This window comes from Heptranchias perlo, unplaced genomic scaffold (assembly GCF_035084215.1).
Source record: "Heptranchias perlo isolate sHepPer1 unplaced genomic scaffold, sHepPer1.hap1 HAP1_SCAFFOLD_783, whole genome shotgun sequence".
NCBI classification, from domain to species: Eukaryota; Metazoa; Chordata; class Chondrichthyes; order Hexanchiformes; family Hexanchidae; genus Heptranchias; species Heptranchias perlo.
Window position 1 is genome coordinate 1 of NW_027139817.1, and position 20,177 is coordinate 20,177.

Genomic DNA, 20,177 nt, shown 5'->3' on the forward strand with positions numbered 1-20,177 from the left:
TCAGGCGTACCTAAAAATGAGGTGCCAACCTGGTGAAGCTACAACTCAGGACTACATGCATGCTAAACAGCGGAAGCAACATGCTATAGACAGAGCTAAGCGATTCCACAACCAACGGATCAGATCAAAGCTCTGCAGTCCTGCCACATCCAGTCGTGAATGGTGGTGGACAATGAAACAACTAACGGGAGGAGGAGGCTCTGCAAACATCCCCATCCTCAATGATGGCCGAGTCCAGCACGTGAGTGCAAAAGACAAGACTGAAGCATTTGCAACAATCTTCAGCCAGAAGTGCCGAGTGGATGATCCATCTCAGCCTCCTCCCGATATCCCCACCATCACGGAAGCCAGTCTTCAGCCAATTCGATTCACTCCACGTGATATCAAGAAACGGCTGAGTGCACTGGACAGAGCAAAGGCTATGGGCCCTGACAACATCCCAGCTGTAGTGCTGAAGACTTGTGCTCCAGAACTAGCTGCGCCTCGAGCCAAGCTGTTCCAGTACAGCTACAACACTGGCATCTACCCGACAATGTGGAAAATTGCCCAGGTATGTCCTGTCCACAAAAAACAGGACAATCCGATCTGGCCAATTACCGCCCCATCAGTCTACTCTCAATCATCAGCAAAGTGATGGAAGGTGTCGTCGACAGTGCTATCAAGCGGCACTTACTCACCAATAACCTGCTCACCGATGCTCAGTTTGGGTTCCGCCAGGACCACTCAGCTCCAGACCTCATTACAGCCTTGGTCCAAACATGGACAAAAGAGCTGAATTCCAGAGGTGAGGTGAGAGTGACTGCCCTTGACATCAAGGCAGCATTTGACCGAGTGTGGCACCAAGGAGCCCAAGTAAAATTGAAGTCAATGGGAATCAGGGGGAAAACTCTCCAGTGGCTGGAGTCTTACCAAGCACAAAGGAAGATGGTAGTGGTTGTTGGAGGCCAATCATCTCAGCCCCAGGACATTGCTGCAGGAGTTCCTCAGGGCAGTGTCCTCGGCCCAACCATCTTCAGCTGCTTCATCAATGACCTTCCCTCCATCATAAGGTCAGAAATGGGGATGTTCGCTGATGATTGCACAGTGTTCAGTTCCATTCGTGACCCCTCAGATAATGAAGCAGTCCATGCCTGCATGCAGCAAGACCTGGACAACATCCAGGCTTGGGCTCATAAGTGGCAAGTAACATTCACGCCAGATAAGTACCAGGCAATGACCATCTCCAACAAGAGAGAGTGTAACCACCTCCCCTTGACATTCAACGGCATTACCATCACCGAATTCCCCACCATCAACATCCTGGGGGTCACCATTGACCAGAAACTTAACTGAACCAGCCACATAAATACTGTGGCGACAAGAGCAGGTCAGAGGCTGGGTATTCTGCGGCGAGTGACTCACCTCCTGACTCCCCAAAGCCTTTCCACCATCGACAAGGCACAAGTCAGGAGTGTGATGGAATACTCTCCACTTGCCTGGATGAGTGCAGCTCCAACAACACTCAAGAAGCTCGACACCATCCAGGACAAAGCAGCCCGCTTGATTGGCACCCCATCCACCACCCTAAACATTCACTCCCTTCACCACCGGCACACTGTGGCTGCAGTGTGTACCATCCACAGGATGCACTGCAGCAACTCGCCAAGGCTTATTCGACAGCACCTCCCAAACCCGCGACCTCTACCACCTAGAAGGACAAGGGCAGCAGGCACATGGGAACAACACCACCTGCACGTTCCCCTCCAAGTCACACACCATCCCGACTTGGAAATATATCGCCGTTCCTTCATCGTCGCTGGGTCAAAATCCTGGAACTCCCTTCCTAACAGCACTGTGGGAGAACCGTCACCACACGGACTGCAGCGGTTCAAGAAGGCGGCTCACCACCACCTTCTCGAGGGCAATTAGGGATGGGCAATAAATGCTGGCCTCGCCAGCGACGCCCACATCCCATGAACGAATAAAAAAAAGGGGTGGGAGAGAGGTAGAGAGAGAGATGGAGGGGAAGAGAAGGTGACAGACACAGATAGAGCGGGGGAAGAGTGCAAGGGAGAGAGAGAGAGACGGGGAGAGAGGGAAGAGAGAGGGGAAGGAAAGAGCGGGGAGAGGAGAGTGGGAGTAGAGGAGAGGATGGGAACCCCCATCACATGCCCACATTCCCTGTATGGCTGTCGACCTCTCCTCTGATAGTTTTGAACTGGTGCCTGACAGGATATACGAGTTGGAAGAACTTGGCCATTGATTTAACTTGTCACGGACTGGACACTGTGAGAATTCCCATCCCTTCTACAAGCAGGACTGTGTGATCATAAACAACTATCAGAGTAGACAGGACCCTGAATTGCAGGGTAGCACCTCCGACAGTGCAACACTCCCTCAGTACTGACCCTCCGACAGTGCAGCGCTCCCTCAGTACTGACCCTCCGACAGTGCAACACTCCCTCAGTACTGACCCTCCGACAGTGCAACACTCCCTCAGTACTGACCCTCCGACAGTGCAACACTCCCTCAGTACTGACCCTCCGACAGTGCAGCACTCCCTCAGTACTGACCCTCCGACAGTGCAGCACTCCCTCAGTACTGACCCTCCGACAGTGCGGCGCTCCGACAGTGCAGCACTCCCTCAGTCCTGACCCTCCGACAGTGCCGAGTTCCCTCAGTACTGACCCTCCGACAGTGCAGCACTCCCTCAGTACTGACCCTCCGACAGTGCAGCACTCCCTCAGTACTGACCCTCCGACAGTGTAGCAGTCCCTCAGTACTGACCCTCCGACAGTGCAGCACTCCCTCAGTACTGACCCTCCGACAGTGCAGCACTCCCTCAGTACTGACCCTCCGACAGTGCAGCACTCCCTCAGTACTGACCCTCCGACAGTGCAGCACTCCCTCAGTACTGACCCTCCGACAGTGCAGCACTCCCTCAGTACTGACCCTCCGACAGTGCAGCGCTCCCTCAGTACTGACCCTCCGACAGTGCAGCGCTCCCTCAGTACTGACCCTCCGACAGTGCAGCGCTCCCTCAGTACTGACCCTCCGACAGTGCAGCGCTCCCTCAGTACTGACCCTCCGACAGTGCAGCGCTCCCTCAGTACTGACCCTCCGACAGTGCAGCGCTCCCTCAGTACTGACCCTCCGACAGTATAGACTCCCTCAGTACTGACCCTCCGACAGTGCAGCACTGCCTCAGTACTGACCCTCCGACAGTGCAGCGCTCCCTCAGTACTGACCCTCCGACAGTATAGACTCCCTCAGTACTGACCCTCCGACAGTGCAGCACTGCCTCAGTACTGACCCTCCGACAGCTGAGGTCATTAGTCAATATCTGGAGAGGGACAGGAATGCGGGGGGCGGGGGGCGGGGGAGGTGGGAGACAGAGGAGGGGGGAGAAGGAGGAAGGGCGCGGGTGAGGCGGGAGGGTGGTGAGGTGAGGGGGAAAGGGAGGAGGTGGAGTGTGGAGGAGGGGTTGGTGTGAGGGAGGGGGAGTGACGAGGGAGAAGGTGGGGGAATGGAGAGGACGGGTGGGAATGAGGGAGGGAGTGGGATGGATGAGGGGTCAGGGGGGAATGCAGGAAGTGGGGTTGGGGGGAGGGAGGGAGCTGAGGGGGAGGGGGAGCAGGCGGCTTTGGGTCTGCAGTGGGAAAACATGGAACAGAGAAAATAAAAATCTTCAATTTGTGTGATTGCAGGGTGTTTAAGGACTGCGAGAGAAGCTCGCCTCCGGTAAGTGATCACCAGCGAGAGCCTCACTCCGACAGTATGTTCGGTGTTTGAAACAATTCACACAATGCAGACACAACGGGGTTAATTTTGCAGCTGGGAAGGGAGTGGGGGGGCGAAGGTTTTCGGGGGTGAAACCCAGAAGGTAAAGGGGCAGATCGCCACCTTAATGAGGCCAATAAATTTCAGGCCTGGGCTTCACGCCGGTGGCCTGATTGACAGGGGGCTGGAGGTTGGTCAGGAAGGCCTGATAGAACAGGCTGCAGCCGGGGATCAGAGGCCCAGCAAGAGGTCAGGGGGATGGGAGAAGATCGGGGGGTGGGGAGAAGATTGGGGGGGTGGGGAGAAGATCGGGGGGTGGGGAGAAGATCGGGGGGTGGGGAGAAGATGGGGGGGTGGGGAGAAGATCGGGGGGATGGGAGAAGATCGGGGGGGGTGGGGAGAAGATCGGGGGGTGGGGAGAAGATCGGGGGGATGGGAGAAGATCGGGGGGGGTGGGGAGAAGATCGGGGGGATGGGAGAAGATCGGGGGGGGTGGGGAGAAGATCGGGGGGTGGGGAGAAGATCGGGGGGTGGGGAGAAGATCGGGGGGTGGGGAGAAGATCGGGGGGATGGGAGAAGATCGGGGGGGGTGGGGAGAAGATCGGGGGGTGGGGAGAAGATCGGGGGGTGGGGAGAAGATCGGGGGGTGGGGAGAAGATCGGGGGGGTGGGGAGAAGATCGGGGGGATGGGAGAAGATCGGGGGGGTGGGGAGAAGATCGGGGGTGGGGAGAAGATCGGGGGGATGGGAGAAGATCGGGGGGGGTGGGGAGAAGATCGGGGGGTGGGGAGAAGATCGGGGGGATGGGAGAAGATCGGGGGGGGTGGGGAGAAGATCGGGGGGTGGGGAGAAGATCGGGGGGTGGGGAGAAGATCGGGGGGATGGGAGAAGATCGGGGGGGTGGGGAGAAGATCGGGGGGGGTGGGGAGAAGATCGGGGGGTGGGGGAGAAGATCGGGGGGTGGGGAGAAGATCGGGGGGTGGGGAGAAGATCGGGGGGGGATGGGGAGAAGATCGGGGGGGTGGGGAGAAGATCGGGGGGTGGGGAGAAGATCGGGGGGTGGGGAGAAGATCGGGGGGTGGGGAGAAGATCGGGGGGGGATGGGGAGAAGATCAGGGGGGATGGGGAGAAGATCGGGGGGATGGGGAGAAGATCGGGGGGGGGTGGGGAGAAGATCGGGGGGGGGTGGGGAGAAGATCGGGGGGTGGGGAGAAGATCGGGGGGGTGGGGAGAAGATCGGGGGGTGGGGAGAAGATCGGGGGGGGATGGGGAGAAGATCAGGGGGGATGGGGAGAAGATCAGGGGGGATGGGGAGAAGATCGGGGGGATGGGGAGAAGATCGGGGGGATGGGGAGAAGATCGGGGGGGGGTGGGGAGAAGATCGGGGGGTGGGGAGAAGATCGGGGGGGTGGGGAGAAGATCGGGGGGGATGGGGAGAAGATCGGGGGGTGGGGAGAAGATCGGGGAGAAGATCGGGGGGATGGGGAGAAGATTGGGGGGTGGGGAGAAGATCGGGGGGATGGGAGAAGATCGGGGGGGGTGGGGAGAAGATCGGGGGGTGGGGAGAAGATCGGGGGGATGGGAGAAGATCGGGGGGGGTGGGGAGAAGATCGGGGGGGTGGGGAGAAGATCGGGGGGGTGGGGAGAAGATCGGGGGGGTGGGGAGAAGATCGGGGGGATGGGAGAAGATCGGGGGGGGTGGGGAGAAGATCGGGGGGTGGGGAGAAGATCGGGGGGATGGGAGAAGATCGGGGGGGGTGGGGAGAAGATCGGGGGGTGGGGAGAAGATCGGGGGGATGGGAGAAGATCGGGGGGGTGGGGAGAAGATCGGGGGGTGGGGAGAAGATCGGGGGGATGGGAGAAGATCGGGGGGGGTGGGGAGAAGATCGGGGGGGGTGGGGAGAAGATCGGGGGGTGGGGAGAAGATCGGGGGGTGGGGAGAAGATCGGGGGGGGATGGGGAGAAGATCGGGGGGTGGGGAGAAGATCGGGGGGTGGGGAGAAGATCGGGGGGTGGGGAGAAGATCGGGGGGGGGTGGGGAGAAGATCGGGGGGATGGGGAGAAGATCGGGGGGGGGTGGGGAGAAGATCGGGGGGTGGGGAGAAGATCGGGGGGTGGGGAGAAGATCGGGGGTTGGGGAGAAGATCGGGGGGGGATGGGGAGAAGATCAGGGGGGATGGGGAGAAGATCAGGGGGGATGGGGAGAAGATCGGGGGGATGGGGAGAAGATCGGGGGGGGTGGGGAGAAGATCGGGGGGGTGGGGAGAAGATCGGGGGGGGGTGGGGAGAAGATCGGGGGGGGATGTGGAGAAGATCGGGGGGGATGGGGAGAAGATCGGGGGGGGGGTGGGGAGAAGATCGGGGGGGGGGTGGGGAGAAGATCGGGGGGGGTGGGGAGAAGATCGGGGGGGGGTGGGGAGAAGATCGGGGGGGGTGGGGAGAAGATCGGGGGGGGATGGGGAGAAGATCGGGGGGGGGTGGGGAGAAGATCGGGGGGGATGGGGAGAAGATCGGGGGGGGGTGGGGAGAAGATCGGGGGGGATGGGGAGAAGATCGGGGGGATGGGGAGAAGATCGGGGGGGGGAGAAGATCGGGGGGATGGGAGAAGATCGGGGGGGGTGGGGAGAAGATCGGGGGGGGTGGGGAGAAGATCGGGGGGGGGTGGGGAGAAGATCGGGGGGGGATGGGGAGAAGATCGGGGGGGATGGGGAGAAGATCGGGGGGGGGTGGGGAGAAGATCGGGGGGGATGGGGAGAAGATCGGGGGGATGGGGAGAAGATCGGGGGGATGGGGAGAAGATCGGGGGGGGGAGAAGATCGGGGGGATGGGAGAAGATCGGGGGGGGGTGGGGAGAAGATCGGGGGGATGGGGAGAAGATCGGGGGGGGTGGGGAGAAGATCGGGGGGATGGGGAGAAGATCGGGGGGATGGGGAGAAGATCGGGGGGGGGTGGGGAGAAGATCGGGGGGATGGGGAGAAGATCGGGGGGGTGGGGAGAAGATCGGGGGGATGGGGAGAAGATCGGGGGTTGGGGAGAAGACCGGGGGATGGGGAGAAGATCGGGGGGGGGAGAAGATCGGGGGGGGATGGGGAGAAGATCGGGGGGTGGGGAGAAGATCGGGGGGGTGGGGAGAAGATCGGGGGGGGGGAGAAGATCGGGGGATGGGGAGAAGATCAGGGGGGGGAGAAGATCGGGGGGGGGAGAAGATCGGGGGGGGATGGGGAGAAGATCGGGGGGTGGGGAGAAGATCGGGGGGGGATGGGGAGAAGATCGGGGGGGGGAGAAGATCGGGGGGATGGGAGAAGATCGGGGGGGGGTGGGGAGAAGATCGGGGGGGGGGTGGGGAGAAGATCGGGGGGTGGGGAGAAGATCGGGGGGTGGGGAGAAGATCGGGGGATGGGGAGAAGATCGGGGGGGGTGGGGAGAAGATCGGGGGGGGTGGGGAGAAGATCGGGGGGGGGTGGGGAGAAGATCGGGGGGGATGGGGAGAAGATCGGGGGGATGGGGAGAAGATCGGGGGGGGTGGGGAGAAGATCGGGGGGGGTGGGGAGAAGATCGGGGGGGGGTGGGGAGAAGATCGGGGGGGGATGGGGAGAAGATCGGGGGGGATGGGGAGAAGATCGGGGGGGGGTGGGGAGAAGATCGGGGGGGATGGGGAGAAGATCGGGGGGATGGGGAGAAGATCGGGGGGGGGAGAAGATCGGGGGGATGGGAGAAGATCGGGGGGGGTGGGGAGAAGATCGGGGGGATGGGGAGAAGATCGGGGGGGGTGGGGAGAAGATCGGGGGGATGGGGAGAAGATCGGGGGGATGGGGAGAAGATCGGGGGGGGGTGGGGAGAAGATCGGGGGGATGGGGAGAAGATCGGGGGGGTGGGGAGAAGATCGGGGGGATGGGGAGAAGATCGGGGGTTGGGGAGAAGACCGGGGGATGGGGAGAAGATCGGGGGGGGGAGAAGATCGGGGGGGGATGGGGAGAAGATCGGGGGGTGGGGAGAAGATCGGGGGGGTGGGGAGAAGATCGGGGGGGGGGAGAAGATCGGGGGATGGGGAGAAGATCAGGGGGGGGAGAAGATCGGGGGGGGGAGAAGATCGGGGGGGGATGGGGAGAAGATCGGGGGGTGGGGAGAAGATCGGGGGGGGATGGGGAGAAGATCGGGGGGGGGAGAAGATCGGGGGGATGGGAGAAGATCGGGGGGGGGTGGGGAGAAGATCGGGGGGGGGGTGGGGAGAAGATCGGGGGGGGTGGGGAGAAGATCGGGGGGATGGGGAGAAGATCGGGGGGATGGGTAGAAGATCGGGGGGGGTGGGGAGAAGATCGGGGGGGTGGGGAGAAGATCGGGGGGATGGGGAGAAGACCGGGGGATGGGGAGAAGATCGGGGGGGGGAGAAGATCGGGGGGGGATGGGAAGAAGATCGGGGGGTGGGGAGAAGATCGGGGGGTGGGGAGAAGATCGGGGGATGGGGAGAAGATCAGGGGGGGGAGAAGATCGGGGGGGGGTGGGGAGAAGATCGGGGGGGATGGGGAGAAGATCGGGGGGGGATGGGGAGTAGATCGGGGGGATGGGGAGTAGATTGGGGGGGGATGGGGAGTAGATCGGGGGGCCTGGGACATGAAGTTCGGAGGTCGCTGAAGGTCAGGGGAAGAGTCGGAGGTAGGTGGGGGTCCACCATGGGTGGGGGTCCTATCGACCAATCGCGGGGATCCCGTTGGCCGATCACGGGGGTCCCTCCGGCCGATTGCGGGGGTCCCTCCGGCCGATTGCGGGGGTCCCTCCGGCCGATTGCGGGGGTTCCGTTGGCTGATTGCGGGGGTCCTGCCGGCCGATTGCGGGGGTCCAGTTGGCCGATCACGGGGGTCCTGCCGGCCGATTGCGGGGGCCCTGCCGGCCGATTGCGGGGGTTCCGTTGGCTGATTGCGGGGGTCCTGCCGGCCGATTGCGGGGGTCCAGTTGGCCGATCACGGGGGTCCTGCCGGCCGATTGCGGGGGGTCCAGTTGGCCGATTGCGGGGGTCCTGTCAGCCAATTGAAGGGGGGCTGCCGGCCGATTGCGGGGGTCCAGTTGGCCGATTGCGGGGTCCAGTTGGCCGATTGCGGGGTCCAGTTGGCCGATTGCGGGGTCCAGTTGGCCGATTGTGGGGTTCCAGTTGGCCGATTGCGGGGGTCCTGCCGGCCGATTGCGGGGGTCCAGTTGGCCGATTGCGGGGTTCCAGTTGGCCGATTGGGGGGTCCAGTTGGCCGATTGGGGGGTCCAGTTGGCCGATTGCGGGGTTCCAGTTGGCCGATTGGGGGGTCCAGTTGGCCGATTGCGGGGGTCCAGTTGGCCGATTGGGGGGTCCAGTTGGCCGATTGGGGGGTCCAGTTGGCCGATTGCGGGGGTCCAGTTGGCCGATTGCGGGGGTCCAGTTGGCCAGGTGAGACTCCTGGTCCTCTGGAAGCGATGGGAAACCTGAACCAATGAGGTTAAATTCATTTAAGTTGTCCAATACACAAAATATTAAATACCTCAAGTATTTCAATGAGGTACATTGCCCCTTTAAGTATCGGTCCGCCAGTTCTAAGTGGGAGCGGGACTTCCTGGTGTCTGCAGTGCACACGCAGACAAATCTGCCTGGGTTAAACCCAGAAGTGGGGGTGTTGGAGTGGGGAGCGGTCCCGCTCTGAAAACCTGTGATCTGAACCTCCCTCCCGCCCCCAATCCAACCATTCTTGGGGGTAAAATTGACCCCAAGGACAGAGCTCTAAAATTGACTGCACACATGTAACGATCTGAGGATCTGCACATGAGCCAGGATTGTTGATCAACCGAAAGGGATATCATTCCATCAATGCGCGTTTACGACCACTGGAAGAGGTTTCTGCAGGTGTGTGACAAATTCCCTGCCATGATTCCTTCACTTTGCGCGAACCCAACGTCCCGGCCCTCTTCCACGCACAAAACAGGCTGAAGGGCTGGCTCCTTGGGGACAAGGGATACCCCCTGCAGACGTGAGACCTCTGAGAAACCCCACCAGCGAGGCACAGCAGCAGTACAACAACAGTCACATCACCACCAGGTCGGTCATTGAACAAACCATTGGAGTTCTCAAGATGTGCTTCAGGTACCTGGATCGACCTGGGGGATCCCTTCAGTACTCAACAGTGAGGGTGTGTAGAATAATAGTTGTGTGTTGCGTCCTGCACAACATCGCTCAACGGGTTTTTTTTTTATTCGTTCACGGGATGTGGGCGTCGCTGGCGAGGCCAGCATTTATTGCCCATCCCTAATTGCCCTTGAGAAGGTGGTGGTGAGCCGCCTTCTTGAACCGCTGCAGTCCGTGTGGTGAAGGTTCTCCCACAGTGCTGTTAGGAAGGGAGTTCCAGGATTTTGACCCAGCGACAATGAAGGAACGGCGATATATTACCAAGTCGGGATGGTGTGTGACTTGGAGGGGAACGTGCAGGTGGTGTTGTTCCCATGTACCTGCTGCCCTTGTCCTTCTAGGTGGTAGAGGTCGCGGGTTTGGGAGGTGCTGTCGAAGAAGCCTTGGCGAGTTGCTGCAGTGCATCCTGTGGATGGTACACACTGCAGCCACAGTGCGCCAGTGGTGAAGGGAGTGAATGTTTAGGGTGGTGGATGGGGTGCCAATCAAGCGGGCTGCTTTATCTTGGATGGTGTCGAGCTTCTTGAGTGTTGTTGGAGCTGCACTCATCCAGGCAAGTGGAGAGTATTCCATCACACTCCTGACTTGTGCCTTGTAGATGGTGGAAAGGCTTTGGGGAGTCAGGAGGTGAGTCACTCGCTGCAGAATACCCAGCCTCTGACCTGCTCTCATAGCCACAGTATTTATATGGCTGGTCCAGTTAAGTTTCTGGTCAATGGTGACCCCCAGAATGTTGATGGTGGGGGATTCGGCGATGGTAATGCCGTTGAATGTCAAGGGGAGGTGTTAGACTCTCTCTTGTTGGAGATGGTCATTGCCTGGCACTTATCTGGCGCGAATGTTACTTGCCACTTATGAGCCCAAGCTTGGATGTTGTCCAGGTCTTGCTGCATGCGGGCTCGGACTGCTTCATTATCTGAGGGATTGCGAATGGAACTGAACATTGTGCAATCATCAGCGAACATCCCCATTTCTGACCTAATGATGGAGGGAAGGTCATTGATGAAGCAGCTGAAGATGGTTGGGCCTAGGACACTGCCCTGAGGAACTCCTGCAGCAATGCCCTGCGGCTGAGATGATTGGCCTCCAACAACCACCACCATCTTCCTTTGTGCTAGGTATGACTCCAGCCACTGGAGAGTTTTCCCCCTGATTCCCATTGACTTCAATTTTACCAGGGCTCCTTGGTGCCACACTCGGTCAAATGCTGCCTTGATGTCAAGGGCAGTCACTCTCACCTCACCTCTGGAATTTAGCTCTTTTGTCCATGTTTGGACCAAGGCTGTAATGAGATCTGGAGCCGAGTGGTCCTGGCGGAACCCAAACTGAGCATCGGTGAGCAGGTTATTGGTAAGTGCCGCTTGATAGCACTGTCGACGACACCTTCCATCACTTTGCTGATGATTGAGAGTAGACTGATGGGGCGGTAACTGGCCGGATTGGTTTTGTCCTGCTTTTTGTGGACAGGACATACCTGGGCAATTTTCCACATTGTCGGGTGGATGCCAGTGTTGTAGCTGTACTGGAACAGCTTGGCTAGAGGCGCAGCTAGTTCTGGAGCACATGTCTTCAGCACTACAGCTGGGATGTTGTCGGGGCCCATAGCCTTTGCTGTATCCAGTGCACTCAGCCGTTTCTTGATATCATGTGGTGTGAATCGAATTGGCCGAAGACTGGCTTCCGTGATGGTGGGGATATCGGGAGGAGGCAGAGATGGATCATCCACTCGGCACTTCTGGCTGAAGATGGTTGTAAACGCTTCAGCCTTGTCTTTTGCACTCACGTGCTGGACTCCGCCATCATTGAGAATGGGGATGTTTGCAGAGCCTCCTCCTCCCGTTAGTTGTTTAATTGTCCACCACCATTCACGACTGGATGTGGCAGGACTGCAGAGCTTTGATCTGATCCGTTGGTTGTGGAATCGCTTAGCTCTGTCTATAGCATGTTGCTTCCGTTGTTTAGCTTGCTATGTAGTCCTGAGTTGTAGCTTCACCAGGTTGGCACCTCATTTTTAGGTACGCCTGGTGCTGCTCCTGGCATGCTCTTCTGCACTCCTCATTGAACCAGGGTTGATCCCCTGGCTTGTTGGTAATGGTAGAATGAGGAATATGCCGGGCCATGAGGTTACAGATTGTGCTGGAATATAATTCTGCTGCTGCTGATGGCCCACAGCGCCTCATGGATGCCCAGTTTTGAGCTGCTAGATCTGTTCTGAATCTATCCCATTTAGCACGGTGGTAGTGTCACACAACACGTTGGATGGTGTCCTCGGTGCGAAGACGGGAATTCATCTCCACGAGGACTGTGCGGTGGTCACTCCTACCAATACTGTCATGGACAGATGCATTTGCGACAGGTAGATTGGTGAGGACGAGGTCAAGTAAGTTTTTCTCTCGTGTTGGTTCGCTCACCCCCTGCCGCAGGCCCAGTCTAGCAGCTATGTCCTTCAGGACTCAGCCAGCAGTGGTGCTACCGAGCCACTCTTGGTGATGGACATTGAAGTCCCCCACCCAGAGTACATTTTGTGCCCTTGCGACCCTCAGTGCTTCCTCCAAATGGTGCTCAACATGGAGGAGGACTGATTCATCAGCTGAGGGAGGACAGTAGGTGGTAATCAGCAGGAGGTTTCCTTGCCCATGTTTGACCTGATGCCATGAGATTTCATGGGGTCCAGAGTCAATGTTGAGGACTCCCAGGGCCACTCCCTCCTGACTGTATATCACTGTACCGCCACCTCTGGTGGGTCTGTCCTGCCGGTGGGACAGGACATACCCAGGGATGGTGATGGAAGAGTCTGGGACGTTGGCTGAAAGATATGATTCTGTGAGTATGGCTGTGTCAGGCTGTTGCTTGACTAGTCTGTGGGACAGCTCTCCCAACTTTGGCACAAGTCCCCAGATGTTAGTAAGGAGGACCTTGCAGGGTCGACTGGGCTTGGTGTTTTGCCGTTGTCGTGTCCGGTGCCTCGTGGTCCGATGCCGGACATTAGTGAACCAGATGGGTTTTTACGACAATCCGGTAGTTTCATGGCCACCATTACTGATACTGGTATTTTAATTCCAGATTTTTAATTAATTGAATTTAAATTCGCCAGGCCTGTGGATTATTAGCCCAGTAACATAACCACGATGCTAAGGAGTCTCAATGTATTCCTGTTAAAACTGTGATGATGAGGGGTCTCAGTGCACTCCTGTTAATAGTCATCATCCTCTGTTATTTTTACAGGAAATGATTATAAATTGCTTCAAAGACAAGGGGATTTGCTTTTCACCAAGAAAACCAAGGGTGAGTTTCAGCTCTTAAACATTAAATCAGAATGTGAGGGTCAGTACGATCACTGAGAGTGAGGTCAGTACGGTCACTGAGAGTGAGGTCAGTGCGGTCACTGAGAGTGAGGTCAGTGCGGTCACTGAGAGTGAGGTCAGTGCGTCCACTGAGAGTGAGGGTCAGTACGGTCGCTGAGAGTGAGGTCAGTGTGGTCACTGAGAGTGAGGGTCAGTCCAGTCACTGAGAGTGAGGGTCAGTACGGTCACTGAGAGTGCGGTCACTGAGAGTGAGGTCAGTGCGGTCACTGAGAGTGAGGGTCAGTGCGGTCACTGAGAGTGAGGTCAGTGCGGTCACTGAGAGTGAGGTCAGTACGGTCACTGAGAGTGAGGGTCAGTACGGTCTCTGAGAGTGAGGGTCAGTACGGTCACTGAGAGTGAGGTCAGTACGGTCAATGAGAGTGAGGGTCAGTACGGTCACTGAGAGTGAGGGTCAGTGCGGTCACTGAGAGTGAGGGTCAGTACGGACACTGAGAGTGAGGGTCAGTACGGTCACTGAGAGTGAGGGTCAGTACGGTCACTGAGAGTGAGGGTCAGTACGGTCACTGAGAGTGAGGGTCAGTACGGTCACTGAGAGTGAGGGTCAGTACGGTCACTGAGAGTGAGGTCAGTACGGTCACTGAGAGTGAGGGTCATTACGGTCACTGAGAGTGAGGGTCAGTGCGGTCACTGAGAGTGAGGTCAGTACGGTCACTGAGAGTGATGTCAGTGCGGTCACTGAGAGTGAGGTCATTACAGTCACTGAGAGTGAGGGTCAGTGCGCACACTGAGAGTGAGGTGAGTGCGGTCATTGAGAGTGAGGGTCAGTACGATCACAGAGAGAGGTCAGTGCGGTCACTGAGAGTGAGGGTCAGTGTGGACACTGAGAGTGAGGTGAGTGCGGTCACTGAGAGTGAGGGTCAGTACGATCACAGAGAGAGGTCAGTGCGGTCACTGAGAGTGAGGGTCAGTACGGTCACTGAGAGTGAGGGTCATTACAGTCACTGAGAGTGAGGGTCAGTACGGTCACTGAGAGTGAGGTCAGTACGGTCACTGAGAGTGAGGTCATTACAGTCACTGAGAGTGAGGGTCAGTACGGTCACTGAGAGTGAGGTCAGTACGGTCTCTGAGAGTGAGGGTCAGTACGGTCACTGAGAGTGAGGGTCTGTGCGGTCACTGAGAGTGAGGTCAGTGCGGTCACTGAGAGTGAGGGTCTGTGCGGTCACTGCGAGTGAGGTCAGTACGGTCTCTGAGAGTGAGGGTCAGTACGGTCACTGAGAGTGAGGGTCTGTGCGGTCACTGAGAGTGAGGGTCTGTGCGGTCACTGAGAGTGAGGGTCAGTACGGTCACTGAGAGCGAGGGTCAGTGCGGTCACTGAGAGCGAGGGTCAGTGCGGTCACTGAGAGTGAGGGTCTGTGCGGTCACTGAGAGTGAGGTCAGTGCGGTCACTGAGAGTGAGGGTCAGTGCGGTCACTGAGAGTGAGGTCAGTGCGGTCACTGAGAGTGAGGGTCTGTGCGGTCACTGAGAGTGAGGTCAGTGCGGTCACTGAGAGTGAGGGTCAGTACGGTCACTGAGAGTGAGGTCAGTACGGTCACTGAGAGTGAGGGTCAGTACGGTCACTGAGAGTGAGGGTCTGTGCGGTCACTGAGAGTGAGGTCAGTGCGGTCACTGAGAGTGAGGGTCAGTACGGTCACTGAGAGTGAGGGTCAGTGCGGTCACTGAGAGTGAGGGTCAGTACGGTCACTGAGAGTGAGGTCAGTACGGTCACTGAGAGTGAGGGTCATTACGGTCACTGAGAGTGAGGGTCAGTGCGGTCACTGAGAGTGAGGTCAGTACGGTCACTGAGAGTGATGTCAGTGCGGTCACTGAGAGTGAGGTCATTACAGTCACTGAGAGTGAGGGTCAGTGCGCACACTGAGAGTGAGGTGAGTGCGGTCATTGAGAGTGAGGGTCAGTACGATCACAGAGAGAGGTCAGTGCGGTCACTGAGAGTGAGGGTCAGTGTGGACACTGAGAGTGAGGTGAGTGCGGTCACTGAGAGTGAGGGTCAGTACGATCACAGAGAGAGGTCAGTGCGGTCACTGAGAGTGAGGGTCAGTACGGTCACTGAGAGTGAGGGTCATTACAGTCACTGAGAGTGAGGGTCAGTACGGTCACTGAGAGTGAGGTCAGTACGGTCACTGAGAGTGAGGTCATTACAGTCACTGAGAGTGAGGGTCAGTACGGTCACTGAGAGTGAGGTCAGTACGGTCTCTGAGAGTGAGGGTCAGTACGGTCACTGAGAGTGAGGGTCTGTGCGGTCACTGAGAGTGAGGTCAGTGCGGTCACTGAGAGTGAGGGTCTGTGCGGTCACTGCGAGTGAGGTCAGTACGGTCTCTGAGAGTGAGGGTCAGTACGGTCACTGAGAGTGAGGGTCTGTGCGGTCACTGAGAGTGAGGTCAGTGCGGTCACTGAGAGTGAGGGTCAGTACGGTCACTGAGAGTGAGGGTCAGTGCGGTCACTGAGAGTGAGGGTCAGTGCGGTCACTGAGAGTGAGGGTCTGTGCGGTCACTGAGAGTGAGGTCAGTGCGGTCACTGAGAGTGAGGGTCAGTGCGGTCACTGAGAGTGAGGTCAGTGCGGTCACTGAGAGTGAGGGTCTGTGCGGTCACTGAGAGTGAGGTCAGTGCGGTCACTGAGAGTGAGGGTCAGTACGGTCACTGAGAGTGAGGTCAGTACGGTCTCTGAGAGTGAGGGTCAGTACGGTCACTGAGAGTGAGGGTCTGTGCGGTCACTGAGAGTGAGGTCAGTGCGGTCACTGAGAGTGAGGGTCAGTACGGTCACTGAGAGCGAGGGTCAGTGCGGTCACTGAGAGTGAGGGTCAGTGCGGTCACTGAGAGTGAGGGTCAGTGCGGTCACTGAGAGTGAGGTCAGTACGGTCACTGAGAGTGAGGTCAGTGTGGTCACTGAGAGTGAGGGTCAGTACGGTCACTGAGAGTGAGGGTCAGTACGGTCACTGAGAGTGAGGTCAGTGCGGTCACTGAGAGTGAGTGCCACTACGGTCACTGAGAGTGAGGGTCAGTCCGGTCACTGAGAGTGAGGGTCAGTACGGTCACCGAGAGTGAGGGTCAGTACCGTCACTGAGAGTGAGGGTCAGTACCGTCACTGAGAGTGAGGGTCAGTACGGTCACTGAGAGTGAGGTCAGTCCGGTCACTGAGAGTAAGGGTCAGTACGGTCACGGAGAGTGAGGGTCAGTCCGGTCACTGAGAGTGAGGGTCATTACAGGCACTGAGAGTGAGGTCAGTGCGATCAGTGAGAGTGAGGTCAGTGCGGTCACTGAGTGTGAGGGTCAGTCCGGTCACTGAGAGTGAGGGTCAGTGCGGTCAGAGATTGAGGGTCAGTCCGGTCACTGAGAGTGAGGGTCAGTCCGGTCACTGAGAGTGAGGGTCAGTCCTGTCACTGAGAGTGAGGGTCAGTCCTGTCACTGAGAGTGAGGGTCAGTGCGGTCACTGAGAGTGAGGGTCAGTGCGGTCACTGAGAGCGAGGGTCAGTGCGGTCACTGAGAGTGAGGGTCAGTGCGGTCACTGAGAGTGAGGGTCAGTACGGTCACTGAGAGTGAGGTCAGTACGGTCACTGAGAGTGAGGGTCATTACGGTCACTGAGAGTGAGGGTCAGTGCGGTCACTGAGAGTGAGGTCAGTACGGTCACTGAGAGTGATGTCAGTGCGGTCACTGAGAGTGAGGTCATTACAGTCACTGAGAGTGAGGGTCAGTGCGCACACTGAGAGTGAGGTGAGTGCGGTCATTGAGAGTGAGGGTCAGTACGATCACAGAGAGAGGTCAGTGCGGTCACTGAGAGTGAGGGTCAGTGTGGACACTGAGAGTGAGGTGAGTGCGGTCACTGAGAGTGAGGGTCAGTACGATCACAGAGAGAGGTCAGTGCGGTCACTGAGAGTGAGGGTCAGTACGGTCACTGAGAGTGAGGGTCATTACAGTCACTGAGAGTGAGGGTCAGTACGGTCACTGAGAGTGAGGTCAGTACGGTCACTGAGAGTGAGGTCATTACAGTCACTGAGAGTGAGGGTCAGTACGGTCACTGAGAGTGAGGTCAGTACGGTCTCTGAGAGTGAGGGTCAGTACGGTCACTGAGAGTGAGGGTCTGTGCGGTCACTGAGAGTGAGGTCAGTGCGGTCACTGAGAGTGAGGGTCTGTGCGGTCACTGCGAGTGAGGTCAGTACGGTCTCTGAGAGTGAGGGTCAGTACGGTCACTGAGAGTGAGGGTCTGTGCGGTCACTGAGAGTGAGGTCAGTGCGGTCACTGAGAGTGAGGGTCAGTACGGTCACTGAGAGCGAGGGTCAGTGCGGTCACTGAGAGTGAGGGTCAGTGCGGTCACTGAGAGTGAGGGTCTGTGCGGTCACTGAGAGTGAGGTCAGTGCGGTCACTGAGAGTGAGGGTCAGTACGGTCACTGAGAGTGAGGTCAGTACGGTCTCTGAGAGTGAGGGTCAGTACGGTCACTGAGAGTGAGGGTCTGTGCGGTCACTGAGAGTGAGGTCAGTGCGGTCACTGAGAGTGAGGGTCAGTACGGTCACTGAGAGCGAGGGTCAGTGCGGTCACTGAGAGTGAGGGTCAGTGCGGTCACTGAGAGTGAGGGTCAGTGCGGTCACTGAGAGTGAGGTCAGTACGGTCACTGAGAGTGAGGTCAGTGTGGTCACTGAGAGTGAGGGTCAGTACGGTCACTGAGAGTGAGGGTCAGTACGGTCACTGAGAGTGAGGTCAGTGCGGTCACTGAGAGTGAGGTCAGTGCGGTCACTGAGAGTGAGTGCCACTACGGTCACTGAGAGTGAGGGTCAGTCCGGTCACTGAGAGTGAGGGTCAGTACGGTCACCGAGAGTGAGGGTCAGTACCGTCACTGAGAGTGAGGGTCAGTACCGTCACTGAGAGTGAGGGTCAGTACGGTCACTGAGAGTGAGGTCAGTCCGGTCACTGAGAGTGAGGGTCAGTCCGGTCACTGAGAGTGAGGGTCAGTCCGGTCACTGAGAGTGAGGGTCATTACAGGCACTGAGAGTGAGGTCAGTGCGATCAGTGAGAGTGAGGTCAGTGCGGTCACTGAGTGTGAGGGTCAGTCCGGTCACTGAGAGTGAGGGTCAGTGCGGTCAGAGATTGAGGGTCAGTCCGGTCACTGAGAGTGAGGGTCAGTCCGGTCACTGAGAGTGAGGGTCAGTCCTGTCACTGAGAGTGAGGGTCAGTCCTGTCACTGAGAGTGAGGGTCAGTGCGGTCACTGAGAGTGAGGTCAGTACGGTCACTGAGAGTGAGGGTCAGTACGGTCACTGAGAGTGAGGTCAGTACGATCACTGAGAGTGAGGGTCATTACAGGCACTGAGAGTGAGGTCAGTGCGATCAGTGAGACTGAGGTCAGTGCGATCAGTGAGAGTGAGGTCAGTGCGGTCACTGAGTGTGAGGGTCAGTCCGGTCACTGAGTGTGAGGGTCAGTCCGGTCACTGAGAGTGAGGGTCAGTCCTGTCACTGAGAGTGAGGTCAGTGCGATCAGTGAGAGTGAGGTCAGTGCGGTCACTGAGTGTGAGGGTCAGTGCGGTCACTGACAGTGAGGGTCAGTCCTGTCACTGACAGTGAGGGTCAGTCCAGTCACTGAGAGTGAGGGTCAGTCCGGTCACTGAGAGTGAGGGTCAGTGCGGTCACTGAGAATGAGGGTCTGTCCGGTCACTGAGAGTGAGGGTCAGTGCGGTCACTGAGAGTGAGGTCAGTACGGTCACTGAGAGTGAGGGTCAGTACGGTCACTGAGAGTGAGGGTCAGTGCCGTCACTGAGAGTGAGGGTCAGTACCGTCACTGAGAGTGAAGGTCAATGCGGTCACTGAGAGTGAGGGTCAGTACGGTCACCGTGAGTGAGGGTCAGTACGGTCACCGAGAGTGCGGGTCAGTGCGGTCACCGAGAGTGCGGGTCAGTACCGTCACTGAGAGTGAGGCTTAGTACGGTCACTGAGAGTGAGGGTCAGTACGGTCACCGAGAGTGAGGGTCAGTACCGTCACTGAGAGTGAGGCTTAGTACGGTCACCGAGAGTGAGGGTCAGTACGGTCACCGAGAGTGAGGGTCAGTACCGTCACTGAGAGTGAGGTCAGTGCGGTCACTGAGTGTGAGGGTCAGTCCGGTCACTGAGAGTGAGGTCAGTGCGGTCACTGAGTGTGAGGGTCAGTGCGGTCACTGAGAGTGAGGGTCAGTCCTGTCACTGAGAGTGAGGGTCTGTCCGGTCACTGAGAGTGAGGGTCTGTCCGGTCACTGAGAGTGAGGGTCAGTGCGGTCACTGAGAATGAGGGTAAGTGCGGTCACTGAGAGTGAGGGTCAGTGCGGTCACTGAGAGTGAGGGTCAGTGCGGTCACTGAGAGTGAGGTCAGTACGGTCACTGAGAGTGAGGGTCAGTACGGTCACTGAGAGTGAGGGTCAGTGCCGTCACTGAGAGTGAGGGTCAGTACCGTCACTGAGAGTGAAGGTCAATGCGGTCACCGAGAGTGCGGGTCAGTGCGGTCACCGAGAGTGAGGGTCAGTACCGTCACTGAGAGTGAGGCTCAGTACGGTCACCGAGAGTGAGGGTCAGTACGGTCACCGAGAGTGAGGGTCAGTACCGTCACTGAGAGTGAGGCTTAGTACGGTCACTGAGAGTGAGGGTCAGTACGGTCACTGAGATTGAGGGTCAGTACGGTCACGGAGAGCGAAGGTCAGTCCGGTCACTGAGCGTGTGGTCAGTACGATCACTGAGGGTGAGGGTCATTACGGTCACTGAGAGTGAGGGTCAGTCCGGCCACTGAGAGTGAGGGTCAATCCGGCCACTGAGAGTGAGGGTCAGTGCAGTCACTGAGAGTGAGGACAGTACGGTCACTGAGAGTGAGGACAGTACGGTCACTGAGAGTGAGGGTCAGTACGGTCACTGAGAGTGAGGGTCAGTACGGTCACTGAGATTGAGGGTCAGTCCGGTCACTGAGA

At 58.3% G+C, this 20,177-nt stretch overlaps 1 long non-coding RNA gene across 1 annotated transcript in view; it reads left to right on the top strand.

The window, feature by feature from the left end:
- The first annotated feature begins 3,676 nt into the window (after positions 1 to 3,676).
- The window catches only part of LOC137319256 (uncharacterized), a 52,256-nt gene continuing 35,755 nt past the window's right edge, over positions 3,677 to 20,177 (top strand). Inside the window, exons 1-2 of the long non-coding RNA XR_010962064.1 lie at positions 3,677 to 3,720; positions 13,126 to 13,185. This is a non-coding gene — a long non-coding RNA (uncharacterized lncRNA). The remainder of the gene's footprint in view (positions 3,721 to 13,125; positions 13,186 to 20,177) is intronic.